Raw genomic sequence first — 19372 nt, 5'->3', positions numbered from 1 at the left:
ATCTGACTTGCAGGCATTTCAGTCCGTTAGTGCTGATTCTGTTCTCAGGAGATTACAGAACCAGACTGTTCTTTGCCCTACATGTCAACCCTTCAAATCTTTGCAAGTTGCTATAATGGTCCCCAGACTCCTCTCATAATATTAAAGTAAATTATCTCCAGTTATTTCCACTGTTCTCTATACAACCAGGTTACAAAGTCATCCACATCCTGGTAACTTTCTGAATGGACTCTCATTTGTCTAGGTGCCTTGTATGACAGGAACACAAGTAAGAAGTAAACAGAACAGGTGTGTGCAGGTATGGACCACTGCTTCTTGTACTCTAGACACTAGCCTTCAGTAAGGTGGTTTGAGGTCACTCAGTCTTTTGGAGCAGCAACATCAACCTGTTAGGTACTGTTGGTCTTTCTATCAATTGAAACCCTGAAGGCTTCCTCCTACCTGGTGCTATTAAAGCAGATCACTCTTGCGTGGTTCACTGGGGTTTGAAACCCACATTTCCCTGTTACATTTCATCCTCTTGGGTTTGGTTTACTGTTACTTTCTGACAGCCAATGACTGTGTAAGCCGATGCCTTCACTTGGCTGCCCAGCTCCCCCATCTGTGAATCTCCTCACAGGCCATCGGTGGTCTCTCCATGTCACTCTTGACAGTGCTGAACAGGTCAGAGGAAGGGATGGTGCGCTGAGCAACAGCACCAGCAGCCTCTCTCTGAGGACATTAGTCTAGCCATCAGCATCTGTCACTGTAGGTTCAAAAAGGGCACATTTCTCTACCTTTTCCTTAATAGATGAGAAAAGCCTTTGAATTTTAGAAATCTTCTTTGCAAATACAAGGTACTCATATTCTTTTAACTCATATTTACTTTTTACTTTTCACCAAGGACATAATAATCCTTGAAAACATTTGCTTATTTTATACTTGTCTGAAGAAAGTAAACAATCTTTTATTGTAAGGTGGAGCCATTTCTTCATACATAAATATTTACTGAGTGTCTCCCTATGTACCAGGCACCAGTCTAGGAGCTGAAGATAAACAATGAAGAAAGGCAACATTCCCTGCCCTCCTGGCATGTACACTCTAGCGGGGCTCAGGGTCCAGATGAACGTTCTTGATGTACCAAGAATATGCTAATGAGTTAATGTTTCTCTTCAAAGTGCCATCTAAACAAACAATTCGGTCCCTCCTGAAAGAAGACTTACTGCCTAGGAGGGTTCTGAATCTTGTTCATCTTCAAGGAGCTCCACAGAGTTTTGTGGTTCAATTCAGTTCAGTGAGTATCTGGGAGGTGCCTGTGTGTAGCCAGCATGATACCTGATGCTGTCAGAGACAACAGGGACCTAGTAAGATGACTGTCTCTATCTTTTCTAGTAAAGCTGACCATCCAACTGGGGAGGCAAGCCTGCATTTAGGTTCCCAAACTTAGTTACAGAAATACAGGATGAAGAATAACAGACTTGAGAGTATATTACTTCAAAAATGCTGAGAGACTTTGAAGAATTCCTCCCCTGCTCTGAGACCCATTTCCCTCCCACATAAAATGAAGGGATTATACTGGCAGTGGTTCTCAGTGGGGATGGTACTGCCCCCTTAGGAGGAATGAGGAAATATATGGGGTTGGGGTTTTTTGGTCATCAGAATGACTGAGGGGTGCTACTGGAATCTAGTTGGTGGGAACAAAGTGTACTACACATCTTGCATTGCACAGGACAAACAGTCCCCTGCAAGGAAGCATGGTCCCACCTAAAATTCCAATAGTGCCTGATATGGTTTGGCTCTGTGCCCCCACCCAAATCTCATGTTGAATTGTAATCCCCAGTGTTACAGGAAGGGCCTGGTGGGAGGTGATTGGATCATGGGGGTAGTTTGTAATGGGTTAGCACCATCCTCCTAGCACTGTTTGTTTAAACATGTGTAGCACCTCACCCAACTCCTGCTGGCCATGTGAAGATGTGCTTGCTTCCCCTTCGCCTTCTGCCATGATGGTAAGTTTCATGAGGCCTCCCTAGAAGCAGAAGCCTGTACAGCCCGCAGAACCGTGAGCCAATTAAACATTTCTTTATAAATCACGCAATCTCAGGTATGTCTTTATAGCAGTGTGAGAACGAACTAATACAGTGCCCCCACTGAGTTGCGTTGGTAGATCATCCCTCTAAGGGCCCTTCTATCATTCTGACTTTGTGACTTAGGGACTTTACCTCATCACAAGACATGATAGGGCTGTCAAACTACCAATACAACCTTGGACTACTTTGTTAACTGGAGACCCATGTTTTTTTTGGAACCACCAGCATCATGATCACCTGTGATGTTTGTTAAAATACAGAGTTCCTGGTCCTACATATTGAAACCGGATCTCTGTAGGTAAGGCCCAGGATTGTGGATTCTAGTGCCCATTAAAGTTTGAGGGTTTACATAAAGAGAAAGCTGGTCCTGCCCTCCTTGACACTGATGAGAACAGTGCTGGATTCCAACTTCACTACCCTTACGACCCTGTAAATGAAATGTGCCCAAAACCCTCCAAAATATCCTGAAGCTTACATCCTGTTGTCTGTCTCTCCTAAACTCTCCTCATCAGGGTTATTTAACATTCCATTTTGCTGTTTTTCCTCCTGCTTCTCTCACTTCTCCTCAGTTTTCTTCACTGACTTCTCTTTTCATCCTATGCCCTAAAATAGCAGTTCTCGGTCCGGGCGCGGTAGCTCATGCCTGTAATCCCAGCACTTTGGGAGGCCGAGGCGGGTGGATCACGAGGTCAGGAGATCGAGACTATCCTTGCCAATACGGTGAAACCCCGTCTCTACTAAAAAAAATACAAACAATTAGCCGGGCGTGGTGGCGGGCGCCTGTAGTCCCAGCTACTCGGGAGGCTGAGGCAGGAGAACAGCGTGAACCCGGGAGGTGGAGCCTGCAGTGAGCCGAGATTGCACCACTGCACTCCAGCCTGGGCGACAGAGCGAGACTCTGTCTCAAAAAAAAAAAAAAAAAAAAAAATAAGCAGTTCTCAGGTTGTGTTCAGGCCCTGGGCTATTCATTCATAACCCTTGCCATTGAAGAGCTTAGTGTTATCTTGAATGATTTATGACTAGCATACTTTAATCATACATGAAATTCACAGAGAGAAAAACATAATTAAACATTTACAGACAATAAATGCTTAAATGCTATGGGAGGTCAAAATAAGAGATACTGTCATGTCACAAGCCACCCAAATATACTACTGTATCCTCTTAGAAGAAAGAACCAGGAGTAAAGGTGGCAGATGAAGGTAGGATCCAGAGGAATGTGTGGGAAAGCTCCTTCATAACACTGCCCAGGACAGCAAAGCTATAACTTCTGCTAAAAGTCTCCTCTCTGAAATATTGTCAAACTCTTTCGCATTTTCCTTCTATCCTGGCACTGAGCCACGGTTGGAGGGAAAAGGTAGAACTGCAGCCATAGTGAAGTCATTGTGCCAGAAGCCATGGGACCCAGATTGTCCAAGTGAGGGAGTCAGGTAGTCATGTCATTGGAGTCCAGAAGCTCTGATAACGGTGTGGTCAAGGCCAGCCCTGGAAGCAAGCCACTATCCCCATCTAGGAAAAGTACCCTAAAGTAAATAATGTACTGGAGAGAAAGTAATCAATAATGTCTTCTTTGAATACAAAAGTCAATACATTGAGATGGGATATGGGAGGGAACTACCACTTTCTCAGCAATTACATGGTAGGTACTACACTTAAAATAACCCTGTGATGTCATGATTTTTATCCCCATTTTTGCAGATGAGAAAATTAGGCTCAGAATGATAAAGCTAGCAAATACAGAAATCCTTTCAAAATCAATTATGTCTAGTTCCAAGGACTATACTTTTTTGTTGTTGTTCTAAAAACTTGGGATTACTGGGCACGGTGGCTCATATCTGTAATCCCAGCACTTTGAGTGGCCAAGGCAGGAGGATCGCTTGAGCCCAGGAGTTCGAGAACAGCCTGAGCAACATAGAGATTCTGTGTTAACAAAAAATAAGAAAGTTATCCAGGCATGGTAGTACATGCCTCTAGTCCCAATTACTTGGGTGGCTGAGGTGGGAGGATTGCTTGAACCCAGGAGATGAGGCTGCAGTGAGCTGTGATGGCACCACTGTACTCCAGCCTGGGTAACAGAGACCTTGTCTAAAAAAAAACAAAAACAAAAACAAAACAAAACAAAAAACTAACCAACAACCTTGGGATCTGGAAATCATATTAGGGAAAAGCCAATATTGGAAGGCAAGTGAACCAGGAAGGATCAAGGTAGCTGCCAGTTAGGTTCCCCAGAACATGGTAGAGGACAACATGTGTCTGCTCAGGACAGGTCTAGGTCAGAAAAGCCCTAGTCAAGTACTGCCACAAATTATTCCAAAGGATAGGATATGATGGGCAGCAGGAAACAGGTTCATCTATCGATAGGGTCATGATAGCTAAAGTCAAAGGTTAACAGAGAAGAAGGTCAAAACTTGATATGTGAGGTACCACTTTGCAGCCCCCCAGATATCAGACTGACCAAGGGATGAGAGGAGGCTGGCATAACCTGGCTGGCAGCAAAAAGGATCAACTGGATCCAGATGTAGGCCCTGTCTCCAATGTTTCTTTTATTTTTTATTTTAATTTTTAAATTCCAGGGTACATGTGCAGGATGTACAGGTTTGTTACACACGTAAAAGTGTGCTATGGTGGTTTGCTGCATTTATCAACACATCACCTAGGTATTAAGCCCCGCATCCATCAGCTATTTTTCCTAATGCTCTCCCTCCCTCCACCCCAATCCACTGTTTCTTAATGGAAGGCATCATGGCCCAGCCTGGTAAAATCTTAGAAGGGCTCTAATAAAAAGATAAATGACATTCTACTGACATAACTTTATCCACATGTTCAATAAATATACCACCAAAATTCATTCATGCACATAAAAAACATTTACTGATATGGTATTATATGCCAGGCACCATGACAACAACAGAAAAGATGGCACAGTCCCTATCACTACCCATGTGACTCTGAGTCAGGCATTATTAGGAACATTCAATACATTCGTAACGATTCGTTTGATATCTGCCTTCACCACCAGACTGGGAGATTTACTGGTGTAGGGAGCGACTGTATCAGTCTGAATCACCCCAGTATCTGTAGCTCTCTCAGCAAGAACCTGGTCAATAGTTGACATTCCCGTTGCAGATATGTCTGCTGGATTAACAGTACATTTTTGGGTGGTGCTTGGGAGTCGAGAGGAACGCATCTAAATTAAATTGGGATGAGGGTGGTCAAAAAGTTTTTTTCCAGGAAGAAGGGGCTCCTCATACTGAATTCAAAAGAATGAGAAGCATTAGCAAGAGGAAGAAGAGGGGGAACAGCCTCAGCAGATGGAACAACAATGCCAATTGCCAGTTCTGACTGAACTAGCCTAAATAAGTACTAATCACTTAGCAACCCCTGAATTCATTCAAACAATTAGATTTTAACCAATCCGAATGAAAGCAGCAGCTGTGTGTAGAGACAGGACTACGCACTGTGCCCTGTGCATGTGTGTTTGCCAGCAGAGTTGGTTGTTGTTCTAGGATGATATGTAATGCTGAGCAGGAGGTGGGGGGCATCACAGGAATCCTCCAAGAGAGCACAAGGCAGCAACCTCAGACTCTCAGCAGCTTAGTCCTCAAACGGTATTCACTATACTACTCAATAGGCTTTCTAGTCACTTCTTCAAGGTAGCCTCTGCCCCTGGACTATTTGCTGACCAGTCTGCTGCTTGTTCCATTGGCATATAATCTCATCAAGCAGCTCTGGCTGTCTGTGACACGTTAAAGTTGTCCATCAAGTCTCTGCTATTTCTTCCATTGAGAGGCAGAATCTGATTACCTTCCCCTTGAATCTGGGTTGGTCCTCAGTGACTTGCTTGACCAAGAGAATGCAGTGGAAGTGACATTTTGGGACTCCAGAGGCTGAGTCATAAAAGGTTGTGCATTTTCCACTTGGATCGCTGGAACACTAGCCCTTGGGGCCCTGAGCTGACACATAAGAAGTCCAACCACCCTGAGGTCACCATGCTGTTGAGGCCGTGTGTAGGTTCTCTGGTTGACAGGGCCAGCTGAGCCTAGCCTTCCTGCCATCCTTGCCAAAGCATCAGACAGACATGTGCGTGAAACTGGAGAGGGGGATACAGAGAGGAGGTTACCATACCAGCGCATTTACCAGCTGAATGTCACTGGGTAATCCGTGTTGATCAAAAGAATCACCAAGATGAGCCCTGCCTGAATTTCTGAATTGTGAGCTATAGTAAAATGGTTTTTACATTAAGCAACTAAGTTTTGAGGGTGGTTTATCACACAGCAATAAGCAAGTGGAACACTGTCTTAGTCAACATTATATCAATGGTGCCGGTGTTGTGCCTGGCATGTAGTCAACTTGCAGCATAAATTCACTGACTGAAGGAATGAGTACTAGAGAGAAGGATACGAAAAAGGGACATCAGGGAAAGACAAAGATGATTTCCAAGTGGCAGTTGTTATGTGTTGATACAACTTCATTTACAATGAGTAGAATTTTTTAAGTAACATGGTACCTACTCTCAGAAACTAACCAGAGTAGACATTTAAATTGTCCTGGAGGGGGTAAAAAAGAAACAACTGAATCTTTGTGCTATGTTGCCTACCATAAAGTACAGCTGCCCAATGGCTGTCCCTTTGTCCCAGATCTTAGGATATTCCAGCTCTCATGATCTAGACCCAGTCCAGCTACAATTAATATGCTTTTCCTTCTCTTCACTGTAAGACCTCTGCACTTTCCTGGAAGTGATTAATTCCAAAAAAAAGCCAGCAAGAAACTATGAACAAGAAAATAATTACCATGAATCTTTTCATCTTATTGATAACAATTTTATAAATTAGTTTCCAAGGAATAAAGATTATTCTTGCTTTAAAAAAGAAAATAATTACCAAAATGAATGGGCTTTCAAGTTTGGCTTCAGAACCAGACCCACTTTCTAAAGTATACATACAGACTGTGCCTCCTGATGGAAACACGGAGACTTTGATTCTAAATGTAACTATGTTTTACTTGCCTCACCTTTAATTGTATGAAGTTCAGACCTAAATTCAATCAGTAGCCTATTGTTTGTTGCTTCCTGGGAAGCAAGTAGCAGCTGAAAGGAGAGCTGGGGAAGAATTGGGTGGGGTTGGAAATCTCAATCTTGGCACGATTCTTATGAATTTTCTTTTCCATTTTACTCACCTCCTTCTGGCTCTGATGTTATCAGTAATTTCCCAAGACAGAGAAAACCCAGACTTCCTCAAAGAGTTCAACTACCTGCCTCAGCAAAATCCAAAATGGGGAGACCAGCTGCTCCATAGAAACTCTGCTCCTGTGTTTGTGTCCAAGGAAACTTACAGAAAGGAAACACGCTGGCAGGGCTCTTTCATTTCTGCCTTCCTCTAGCTGGCTAAGAAGCGAAGTCTGTGGTGATTCTGGACAGCCCATCCAAAATCTGGAATGGACAGGACATTCTTGCAGCCAGTGAATAGACAGCAAAGGAAAGAGAAAATCAAGGCACTTTTGATGTATTCAAAGACATGAGCAAAATGGCACCAACAAAATGGATGATGAGCTCTGAAAAGGACAGCACATAAAAGCAAAGTTACTTTAATTTTCACATTGAGTCTAGGGTTGCAGTTGTCTGACAACAGTTTTCAAACGGCACAAATGTTACAAGACCAAACCTGACTTTTTCTACCTTACACTGCTCACCTGAATTCCTCTGGTTCCTCCGAAACCACATCTCTGAGTTTCTGCTAAGCTTTTGAGAGTTTTGAGATGAAAAGCCAATGACTTCCTTATTCAAGTACTAGAAGGCAATATTGTATAGCTTTACAGATGCAAAATGTAGATACAGATCAAGAATCAGTGTACTTGGGCTCTAGTTCTGCTTATGCTGTTAACTGACTGTGTTATCCTAGACTATTCATTTCCCTTCTCTAGGCTTAAGTTTTCTCATCTGCAAAATGAAGAGCATGGACAGACAGTGTGTAAGGGCTCTAAATGGCAAATATAATGAAATACTCATTATCCAAGGCTCATTTTCACAAGTGTAGCTTCTCTGTGGGTCGCCTTGGTTTCAAACTTATGGATAACAACACTTTTGATGAATGCCTTCCCTGTTAAATTAAGGCTTTGCTGCCATTTCAACATCTTCTTAACTTCGTATTCAGAACTACTCTTGGAAATCCATACACTTAACTACCTCCCATGTTGTGAAGGAAATCTTAGAGGGCAATGATTAAGAGAACTAAAAAATGAGGGGCATATATCCAGAATTAAGCACAAAAATCAGTCATCAAATAATAGTGCCATTGTGTTAAGTGGCCACCATATGTGAAGACTTTACATGGATCATTCTAACCCTTATGACAGCAATAAAGGTAATAAAGCATTAAGTTGTTGGTGAGAGCCAGACACTGTATTTGACACTCTGAAATACATGATCTCTGACAGAAAATGCTGCATAGCACTTGCTACCTGCCAGGCCTTGTTTTAAGTGCTTCCTGTATATTAATTTCCTTAGTACCCACACTGACCTCATGAGGAAAAAGGTATTATTAACCTCATTCTACAGATGAGGAAACCAAGGCACAGAAAGGTTAAGTAACTTGACCAAGGACGTACAAGTTAATAGATAACAGAGCTAGGAATCAAATCTAGAAAGTCTGTTCCATACAACCCTACAAGAAAGATAATGTCCTATACCTGTAGGGATGCTTTTCAGCTGTGGATTAGCTGACAAATCAACCACAAAACCCCAATGGCCTAACACAACAATGGTTTACTTCTCACTCATGCTACATGTTGCCTGCAAGTTTATGAGTGTCTATGTTCCATATAGTCACTTAGGGATCCTTGATTGATGGAGGTTCCACCATGGAGATTGTTCCCCATTGCCTCAGCAGGGGTAAGAGAGCACACAGAGATTGCACACTTGCTTTTTTCTACTTCAGCCCCAAAGTGTCACAGGTAATTTTCCCTCACAGCTCATTGGCCAGACCTAATCATATGATCCCACCTAACTATAGGAAGCTTGGAAATTAGTCTTTCATGCTTTCAGAAGGAGAGAATCAGATGGTAGTAAATACTAGTTATGTCTATGCAAACTGCATTTATCAAAACATCCAACTAAATGTTCAGCTACATATGTAATGGAAAATAGTATTCTTTTAGCAAGGGAAAAGAAAACGGCTAGGATAGATAACTAGCAGTGTCCATCATATACCCTAATCTTAAGATGAAGAATGTGAGACTTAGAGAGGTTTAGTAATGGATTAAAGGTCATATAGTAAGAAAGTAGTACACTCAAATTTGAACCCTGGTCTGACTCCAAAGCCTATAATCCTTTTGCTCCAGCAAACTGCCTCCCAAAGACAGGAAGAAATTGTTTTGTGATCATCCACCACTCAGAATTATCCACAATGGTCCACAAAGTCTATACAAGAGAACTAGAGCTAGAGCTGGCTACTGACCACTGCTGCATCATATAAAACCAGAGATGTCAGAACAGGAAGGAGTTCTTACATGACAGATCAGACCACCTATCGCCACCTTAGTACTTTTCAGATATGGAAACTGAGGCCCATGATGTGGAGTATGTTGTTCAAGAATACATGGATGATAATGAGACAGTGCTACCATAACATTTGTATCAGGCAGGGTCTTGGCAGGAAACACAGCACATTCAAAAGGTGTAACTGAAGGTAGGGGCAGGGTTAAGGGAACCTATAAGGTAAGGTGCATTGGTCCTGGATCAGTAGCAGGAAGAAACCACTACCATCTCTAGACCTGAAGTGAGAAGGAGAGTAATGGTTACCAGAACCTGGTAAAAGCTGAGGCTGTCACAGAGGGACAACCCAACACAAGCTATGGCATGAAATAGTGGAACACAGCCACTGCCAAATGTGACCTGGCAGAGAAGAAGCTGGAGAAGTAAATACCGAGATCTGGCTTTCCTCTCAACCCTCTGATCCTTTCTCCCTCCCCCACTGATACGTTGCATTGTCAAACCTAACTGGAAGCCAGAGGACAAGGGAGCCTAGTTGATGCAGCCCATAGAAGTCAGTCTCCAGGGCCCCAGAGCGGGGTAAGGAAGGGTAGAGAGTGCAGCTGGAGTGGGAAACTCAAGAGTATCCATTATAGTGACTTTCCTTTCTTTTCACTGATTCATTCATTTATTTATTTACCATGCATAGTGTCAGAAAGTGCTAAACACGTTTTAATTTCCATCAACATTCAAGTTTTGTCTTTAAAATTTGGTGGTGAAAGCATGTCATCTATCCAAGTATAATGCTAGTTTTATTTCAAAGAACAGGGGTAGATTTTAAGGCCATGCTCAGTTTAGCATGAGGTAAAGAAAACTACATTTAAAAAATTCTACCACAGCTTGACTTCTGGTTAAACATGGCAGACTGATAACACGTGATTATCTCTCTCCCTCCCGAAGTCTCATTAATGGAATTAAAACAATGCAAATAAAAAGTGTGTGTGTGTGTGTGTGTGTGTGTGTGTGAGAGAGAGAGAGAGAGAGAGAGAGAGAAGAGAAAGACAGAGAGAAAGAGGTGTTAAGTCCACACAGACTAAGAAAACAGGGAAGGAGACATTAGTGGACAAGAATTATCCATAAATGTTTCGAAGACAGGAAACGATGGGAAGAATGAATATTTATTTCAGAGAGTAAAGGAAAAGCAAGTTAGAACCTAAGTGCTTGCAGAAAGACAAGCCAATGAAAAGTGAAACAATTAGTCCCCATTGAATCCTGGGAAGGCTTAAGGGTTTAGAAATACCAAGTACCACAGAAATTGGGATAAGACACAGGAAAACAGGAATTAAAACTCTGTATAGGGAGCAGCAGGCTCCCATATATACTTTTCAGCATGCAGCTACCTAGATAACTATTTTATCCTCTCCCTTTGCCCCCAGGAAACAAGAGAGTTCCACTCTTCAATATGAATAGACAGCCAAGGATCACAAAACATTTGAGGAACTCTTCCAATATGAGAGAAGTCAAAACAAACAAACAGAGAAAACAGAGATGATACAATAACAGAAGAAAACTTAAAACTATAATTAATATCCTCAGAGATAAGAGAAAATTTATATCCATAAGCATAAGCAGGATACTACAAAAAGGAAGACACAGAAAACAAAGGAATTTAAGGACACTGAAAATATGATAATCAAACCGCAAAAAAGTAAAAGGATTAAAATAAGAAAATCTCCCAAAAAGAAGAACATAAAGACCAAGAGAGGAAAAGATAAGAAAAGCAGAGGAACAATATGGGAGGTCTAATATCCAAATAATTGAAATTTCAGAAAGAAAAAACGAAGGGGAGAAAATTATCAAAGTCATAATGTAAGAAAAATAAGGACATAAATTTCCACATTTAAAGCTCCTAAGGAAGGATCAGTAAAATGAATGCATAAAGATCTATACCAAGTCACACTGTCAAAACATGTCTGAATTATAAGGGCTAAAAAAAAAAGAATCTAAAAGGTTTCAGAGCAAAGGAAAAAAACAATGCTTATACGGAAGACTCTTATACCAGAACTAGATTGGCATCAGCCTTTTAAATAACAACACTGAAAACGAGGAGACAATGGAGCAATGCCTTCAAAATTCTGCGAAAAACCAATTCATAATTTTATACGCAACACAGCTATTTATTTCCTTTGGCAAAAATATAATTTTACCTGTGGAAGGATTATTTTTATTTTCCAGGCTTATTGACATCAAGCTTGGCCATAAGACTTGATTTTCCAATGACATGTGAACAGAAGTGATGTGTACCACTTCAGAGCAGCAGCTTTGACAGCCAACACTGATTCAATCAGTGCTATTTTTCCTCTGCCATGAGAACTGCTTCTCCTAGAGAGGGGCTGCTCCCTTAACCTAGGTGCCAGAGTGAAAAAGACCTGGCTAGAACTACTGCTAACCCATGAAAGACATAGGATACCAGTAAGAAAGAAATCTTGTATAAGCCATTGGGATTTTGGAATCATTTGCACCACAGCATAACCTACTAAAAAGCTGACTAATACAATTTGTCATAAACCTTTATTTAGGAAGCTATTAAAGCATGTGCTCCAGCAAAACAAGTAAGCAAATAATTTTTAAAAAGGAGACAAAAGACCCCAAAACTAGGGTCCTAATACAGGAAACTGGCAAAGGGAGGATGATTCCTGTACAGAAGGCCCAGAGAGCCAAGGCTGAAGCGGGAGGCTGGAAGACTCCAAGAAAAAATAAAATTGGTAGGTTATCTGATATATTTCAGTGTTCAAAAAATAATACTGAGGACTACTTGATAAATCTGATGAATGTTGTGCAGAAAATAAGAAATTAGTAAAAAGAAAACTAAGCAAATAAGAAATTAGGCAATTATTGACTCTGGGGAAAATAAAATATTATTCAAAAAAGGAAGTGAAAGCATAATGCATTGCTTGGCTTGGCACTGGACATAAATGCAAAGCTATAATAACAAACACTGAATACCAATTTTGAAAAAATACATGATTTACTTATACTGGAGTAATGGAGGAAAGAAAATGGAGAGGCTGTATGGTCATCATTAGGGCTGTTCACAAATATTCCAGAGCATCTTTTCCCAGGCACATGGTAGGGTTGTACTTCCAGGCCTCTTTTCAGATTAAGTATAGTCATGTGGCTTGCTTTGACCAATAAAATGTGGGTAAAATTAATTTATATCATACCTGGGAAGAAGTTTTGAGAGGCAGCAGGCAATTACCTCTTTATTTGCCCATTTCATAGATCATGTGATCAGGTGTTGAGTTGGAGCCTCCATCATCCCATGTCCATCCTTCAGTGACCAACATGAGCCAGAGGCCCCCTGCCCACTTAAGTTGAATGTGTAGCATGAGCAACAAATAAACTTCTGTTCTGTAAAGCCCCTGGTAACTAGGAATGTCTTGTTATGCAGCACAGACCAGCCATACTCGACTGATAGGGACTATGAGACAGCCAGCCTCTCATCTATCATCACAAGAAGTAAACACACAATATCTAAAATAATGAATCAAGTAATGGCAGCATAAGCATATTACATAAAATATGAAGGTAAGTACCAAAAGCAAGAGGAGCAGGATTGGGAGGAAGCAGTACCGGCCTGATTGGTTTTGTTGATGTTATTATAAGCCTGATTACAAAAATTATTCATATTATTGCATTGATAAAAATAATTTTAAACCCATATATATATGCATATATATATGCACATTTTACTGGAGATCCAGTATAAAGAATAAGATATTGGTAGCAGCAAGGTTTTCGTATGAATTTCCTCACCAATGCTCAGGATTCCTAATGGAGAAGACAGGGTCTAGCCTTCATTGTTTTTAATAGAGGAACTCAACTATCTCTTGACCCTTAAGACAGGTTCCTTTCGATTAAACATTAACTCTAGATATTTTGTAGAACTTTATCCTCCAGGATCATCATTCCCTAAACAGCAATGCTAAAAACAGTAGAAATGGATAAATCAAGACAGCTTTTATACTAAGTAATTAGGGATACTTTAGAACCAGTTTGTGAGAAGGACTTGGAGATTGTATTATTTTTAAAAATTACATTGAATCCAAGAAAACACACATTTTTCCAAGGGCTAAGCAGAAAAAAGACAGCTATGTCACAATAGAACACCTGCCCAAGTAGACCCTGGCACCTCCATCCAGAGATTTTTCTTCCTTAGAGAGTTTCTCTACTCATGTTTGGAAGGATTTACGCTGTACTAATTTTTTTTTTTTTTAAGACAGAGTTTCGCTCTTGTTGTCCAGGCTGGAGTGCAATGGCGTGATCTTGGCTCACTGCAACCTCCGCTTCCCGGGTTCAAGCGATTCTATTGCCTCAGCCTCCCGAGTAGCTGAGATTACAGGTGCCTGCCACCATGCCCAGCTAATTTTTTGTATTTTTAGTAGAGACGGGGTTTCACCATGTTGGCCAGGCTGGTCTTGAACTCCTGACCTCAGGTAATCCGCCCACCTTGGCCTCCCAAAGTGCTGGGATTACAGGCGTGAGCCACAGCGCCCAGCCCTGCTGTACTTTTTTAAAGGAGCAATACCTTTCACACCCCAATAGCAAAAAAGGAAGAGCAGTCTATGAAAGACCCATGCAGCTTACAGCAAAGCAACATAGATATGAAGCAACATGAATGACAGCCCACGGTGAAGGTGAAACAACACCAGGAAAGAGGACCTCTGGCAAAATCTGTGTTTCCATGTGGACTGCCACATCAATCCAACCATGCTCCCTGTTATAATCATAGTGTGCATTTGGAAGATGGTGGGTTGGGGACAAGGATATACTTGTGGCTATGGGCCAGAGGGTAATGATACATGTGCCTGGATGAGGGTGCACTGTAACCAATAGCTCCTATCATCCCCAGTGTGTTCCTAAATGGTCTGACCTCTGGCTGCTCTTACAAGCCTAGTAAGCACTTGATTATGGCTGCCTGTGAATTGAAATCATATAAATAAGCCAAATCAGTCCTTTATATCCGAATCAGATGTGAGGTTGCCATGCTTACTTTTAAATATGAATGGCTGTGTGTTCTGGGACATCACAATATTTCAAGGCAATAATGAAATCAAACTATAAATTTCTGGCTGGGGAGCAGCAAAACTATCCAGCTCTTCTATCCCTCCTTCCCAAGCCTTCCTCAAAAATCAAGTCCTCTCTCTTCCCTGAGCTAAAGATACATCACATACATCTCAGACTGATGCAAAGCTCTGGCCACCAGCCATGCTGGATGCTCTAACCTCTGACACACACTGTCCCTAAGGCTAAGGATCACTATTTCAGCTTCAATAATTTTTTCTTCTATCTCCTGCTACTCTACAAAAAAGTTCTAAGAATGTAGACAGAATCACTACCTTGGAACCAACATCTTGAATTCAAGGGATACCAACATAATCTTCTAAAAGCTAAAAATCTCAGCTCTTCAAAATCTGACCTGAATCTACCTTTACATCTTGTCTCTAGTCATTTTCTGCCAATATCCATATTACTACATAAGTGATTCCCTGAACAAACCATGCATTTATCTGTTCTCAATCTCTGTTCATGCCAGTGCCCTGACCTGAAATTTTCTATCCAGATCATTAGGTATCAGAGTTAGCTGTTGATGTGTCTCTCTCTTTCCTACTAGACTGTGAGACAATCTGAGAACAGGCGCTATGCCTTTCTCATCTGTGCATCCCCAGCATCCAGCTCAGCACCTAGCCCATAGGAAAAATATGTGCTAAATAAATCTTAAAAGGCACCACAAACCATTTGCTGATTTCTTACAGTAACAAATGCACCAACTAAAACATACCATTCCCTGCAATGCTTCAAATGGCCAAAGGCCTACATACCCCATATATGAGCTCAAAAACAATAACAACAAAAAGGCAAAGAACTAAACTGAGATGATCTTAGATTCCATCTTCAAAAACAAAAACAAAACAAGACCCAAAGAAACTTCATTTCTGCAAATACTACTTTAGTGTGACTGGAAGAAAAGCCCATGGAAGACTTCTAACTGAAACAAAAGTGCAACGTATGGTTCTGGGCCCTCCATGTGTTCTGAGCCTGGAACAAATGACTTTGCTCTAGATAGGATTCTGTTTGTCAACTGGGCATTGAGAAATTAGAAATGTGGCAGGAGAACATAGCCAGCTGTTCTTAATTAATGGGTCTGTGATGCTTATGTTGAAATGAACACAGAATAAGAATAAATGAAATATACCTTAATCCAACAACACAAAAGGGGAAAGGGGAAAAGCGGGAAAGCCCCACTGAAGGATGGTCCAGGTACCAACTAAAAGATCAAATACCACACCAGCATGGCACATGTATACATATGTAACTAACCTGCACATTGCGCACATGTGCCCTAAAACTTAAAGTATAATAATAATAAATAATAATAATAATTTAAGAATGTTAAAAAAAAAAGATCAAATACCAACATTCACTTTACCTACAGGGCATTAATGCTACAATACCCTTGTACCCTCATGAACTAGTTTAAGGGCTTAAGCCTAATAGATGTCATCAAGAATTTTAAAATTAGGTATAATGTGGACAATCTATAAATGATAGAGAATGGGTTATTTTGTACAGACCAAATACCACTCTACTTTAAAGGTCACCCAAAAGTCTGCTGACATGTACCTTTAAGCACCATTTTTATTAAAAAGCCTGAAAATCTGAAGGAAAAAAATGGCATCTCCAATCCTATTAGAAAGCAGAGGGAGGTAGGGGTAGAAAAACAAGTGTAAGAGGGAGGGACAGGGGGTTGACAGCAGTCAATAATGATTTATGTAATTGGACTTGTCTGGCCTACTCAAAGACCTTGAAGTAAACATGGCCACCAGCTGACAGAAGCAGTAGCAATTCACGTCCATTTGCCAGAAGGGCAAGGACAAATCCTATGGAGAAAGAAAGGAGCATCACTTTGGAGCTCTGTGAAGTGACCTGGGCACAGTGGATATTAAGAAAACAAAAAAGGAGAAAACTGTTTTTAAGAGATACATGAAAGTACCTTTTTAGTTATCACAATACCCTGTGATGAAGGTGGAAGGTGTGTGGAAAACAATCAATAACCTTCCCTAATAGCTTTTTGGGAAAACGGCGGTAATACTTTTTTGGCTTCTCCTCAGCCATGTACTGATGACATATGGCATCTCCGAATTCCTCCCACTGACAATTTGCCCTGAAGAGTCTCTCATACTGAACTACAGAGGAGAGAGGAAAAAATTTCAAAAAACTAAAGCAGCCAATTTTTGCTGAAAAATCTGGACAGTTAGCTGTTTGGTATCTGATAGCATTTTATTTCATAGGAGACTAGTGAATCCCCTTGTGGCTTCTTTGGTTAATACTTCCTGAAGAGGAGAGGCAGGAATTTCAAGTTCAACTCAAAGTGAACAGTGAGATGTCCATAGCTCCCTATGTATGTGTAACTGGGCTACGGGATAAAATAGGCTATTTTCCATTCTTTGCAACAGAACTTTTATAGCAATGGTTGGGATTTCCAAGACTTCAATGTAAGAAGAGCAGAAAAAGAAGAATGAGCACAGATCAAGAAGAATCATAACTTGGAGAGCCCCAGAGTTGTCCCTAAGAGGGCTGACTGGCTATCCAAGTTACAAAGATGAAAAAATCATGATAAATGCAAGCTGAACAATCTGGCTAGGAAAGACCTTGCACAGTGGCAATACTAATCTTGGAAACATGGTGCCGCCACCCTGCACCTTACATACGGCGGCAGCACCATATTTCTAAGACGTTTTATTTGAATTGAATGTTAGTTGGCAGTTTGGTGGAGAAACAGAGTCCAACACCCCAGGGAAAAACCTAGCAATGGCTAGGCTGGATGCCAGATCCCCACCCAAGCAGGACAGCCACCAGTTCAGTCCTGGAACACATCCTGGTTTCACCCACACCATAATGTAAAAAGAAAAGCTGCAGATTAGTGAGTCTCCATGGGCCCCAGGGGTTCTTCTCAGGGGCACTTAACACTTAAGGTATCAGACTAATCTAGAATTAATTACCTACAATGTGTAGGTACTTCTACTATCCCGTCAAGCTTAGTTACCTACCAATGCTTGAGGTACTAAGAGACATTAAGTTTGCCAGCTGCTGGCCTTTAGTGTCTACTCCTGATTGGGGCTGGGACAGCCAGAGTCTGACAATCGGGTGACAGGACTGGAATGCAGGGTCTATCTTACCATGGTACTCTGCCAAGAGTCATCAATCCACTGGTGCAGGAATCCAGTGCCATATAAGGAAATGGAATTCAGCCTTTGGTTCAGTGACCCAGGGTACTAGCTCATATTGTATCAATATCTAAATGATACCAGTTTATAGAAACCTAGCATTAACATTTCAGTGTCAGTGGCCTCATAGAGAGCTTCAACATATGTACCAGATGGATTCGCTCTCTTAGATTTAGTTCCCTTCTCTCAGAAAACTCCTGCAACACCAAAGGAATAATTACTGCTCAGTGAAATACTGCAGAGTTCTGGCCAAAAAATAGTCACATCAATTTAAACCAGCAAATATGAATTTTTGGAAGAGAAAAGAAGCCTCTTTCCAGAGGCAATTATTTGTCTCTTCAGAAATATTTGCCAATATAAAATCTCCGTCCCAAATCTGTGGAACTCAAAAATGAGAATCACAGCAGTGTATCTGCATGGAAGAGGCTGGAAGGTGTCAGGAAGAGGGGCAGATATGGCTTTGCACAGAACCTTGTATGTTGCTGTGACCTGAAAGCTGCAGTGCTAAGGAGAGGGCAACCTAAATCTAAAACTGAAGTGCAGGTGAAGACACACTCACAAAGGAAAGACAACAAATGGCAGAATGATCATCATTTCTTCATGCACGGACTTGACAGGCTGCAAAGCACTTTTCCATCCATTGTCTCACTAGAGCCACCCAACACCTCTGCAAGGTAGGCAGGACAAGGACTGTTAGACCCATTTTACAGAGGAAGAGGTGGGGTGTGGGAGCTGGGACAGCAATCTGTTGATCTTCATTTCAGACTTGCCTCTGTCCCACAACGGTGGCATCATACAGGTGGTGGTGGACACAAAATGGCATATTTTGCCCCTCCAACAGCCACGGCATCCCAACCACACCAGACACTGCTCTCAATTCTTCGAGAAAAGTGGCCCGTTTCTTAGGTTTGAAGGAAGTTGTTCAAAGCCCTCCACAGCCACATCCACCTGTCTTCTACGGAGGCTAGTAGCTAATCTAATCAAATTGTTATTAGGCACTACAGGAGGCACCTTCGCTGTATACCTTCTACAGATAAGTCAATGTATACGTCTCTAGCTACCAAAGACTTTGCTTATAACAGTTCACACTGATTCCCTCTTAAAGCAGTAATGGTCCCACCACCATAACTTCCGCACACTCCAAAGAGCCACCAAGACCCTGGCTGCTGGCCAGTACCTCAGGGAGCTATGAATCACTCCTACTCAAATCTTCATCCCCTTGAATATTTGGGACACCTTTCAACAGTATCACTCTTAGACTGGGACAACCAGATCCTGCCCTAGGCCTCATGGTTGGCAGGGCCTTACTCTGGTCCTGCTGCAGCCACACTCCTCACAGGGCAAGGGGTATAGAGGGCCAAGGGGTCTTGCCAACCCCAAGTCTATGCTTCCCTCTTAGAGGCTATCCTCAGGATACCCATGACCTTGAAATCCTCTGCCCATGTGCCTCAAGCCTGCCTTTGGAGCCTGTGTGATCCTCTTTCCTAGTTCTGTCTTCCTAAGGATGGACTAAACCCTAGGCCTGAAGAGTGACTGAGGGGTGGCCACAGGGC

The 19372-nt window shown here is 41.7% G+C and overlaps 1 protein-coding gene across 6 annotated transcripts in view; it reads right to left on the bottom strand.

Moving 5' to 3' along the window:
* Positions 1 to 730: 730 nt before the first annotated feature.
* Positions 731 to 19372, bottom strand: part of LOC103785494 (uncharacterized) — a 58380-nt gene continuing 39738 nt past the window's right edge. For all 6 annotated transcript variants that reach the window (XR_010111174.1, XR_010111171.1, XR_010111170.1 and 3 more), the window contains one exon: positions 731 to 19372. This exon is cut by the window's right edge and continues 19332 nt beyond it. The gene's annotated coding sequence lies outside the window, so the exon portion shown is untranslated.

Source organism: Pan paniscus, chromosome X, assembly GCF_029289425.2.
Source record: "Pan paniscus chromosome X, NHGRI_mPanPan1-v2.0_pri, whole genome shotgun sequence".
Lineage (NCBI taxonomy): Eukaryota > Metazoa > Chordata > Mammalia > Primates > Hominidae > Pan > Pan paniscus.
This window is presented reverse-complemented; position numbering and strand designations above follow the sequence as displayed.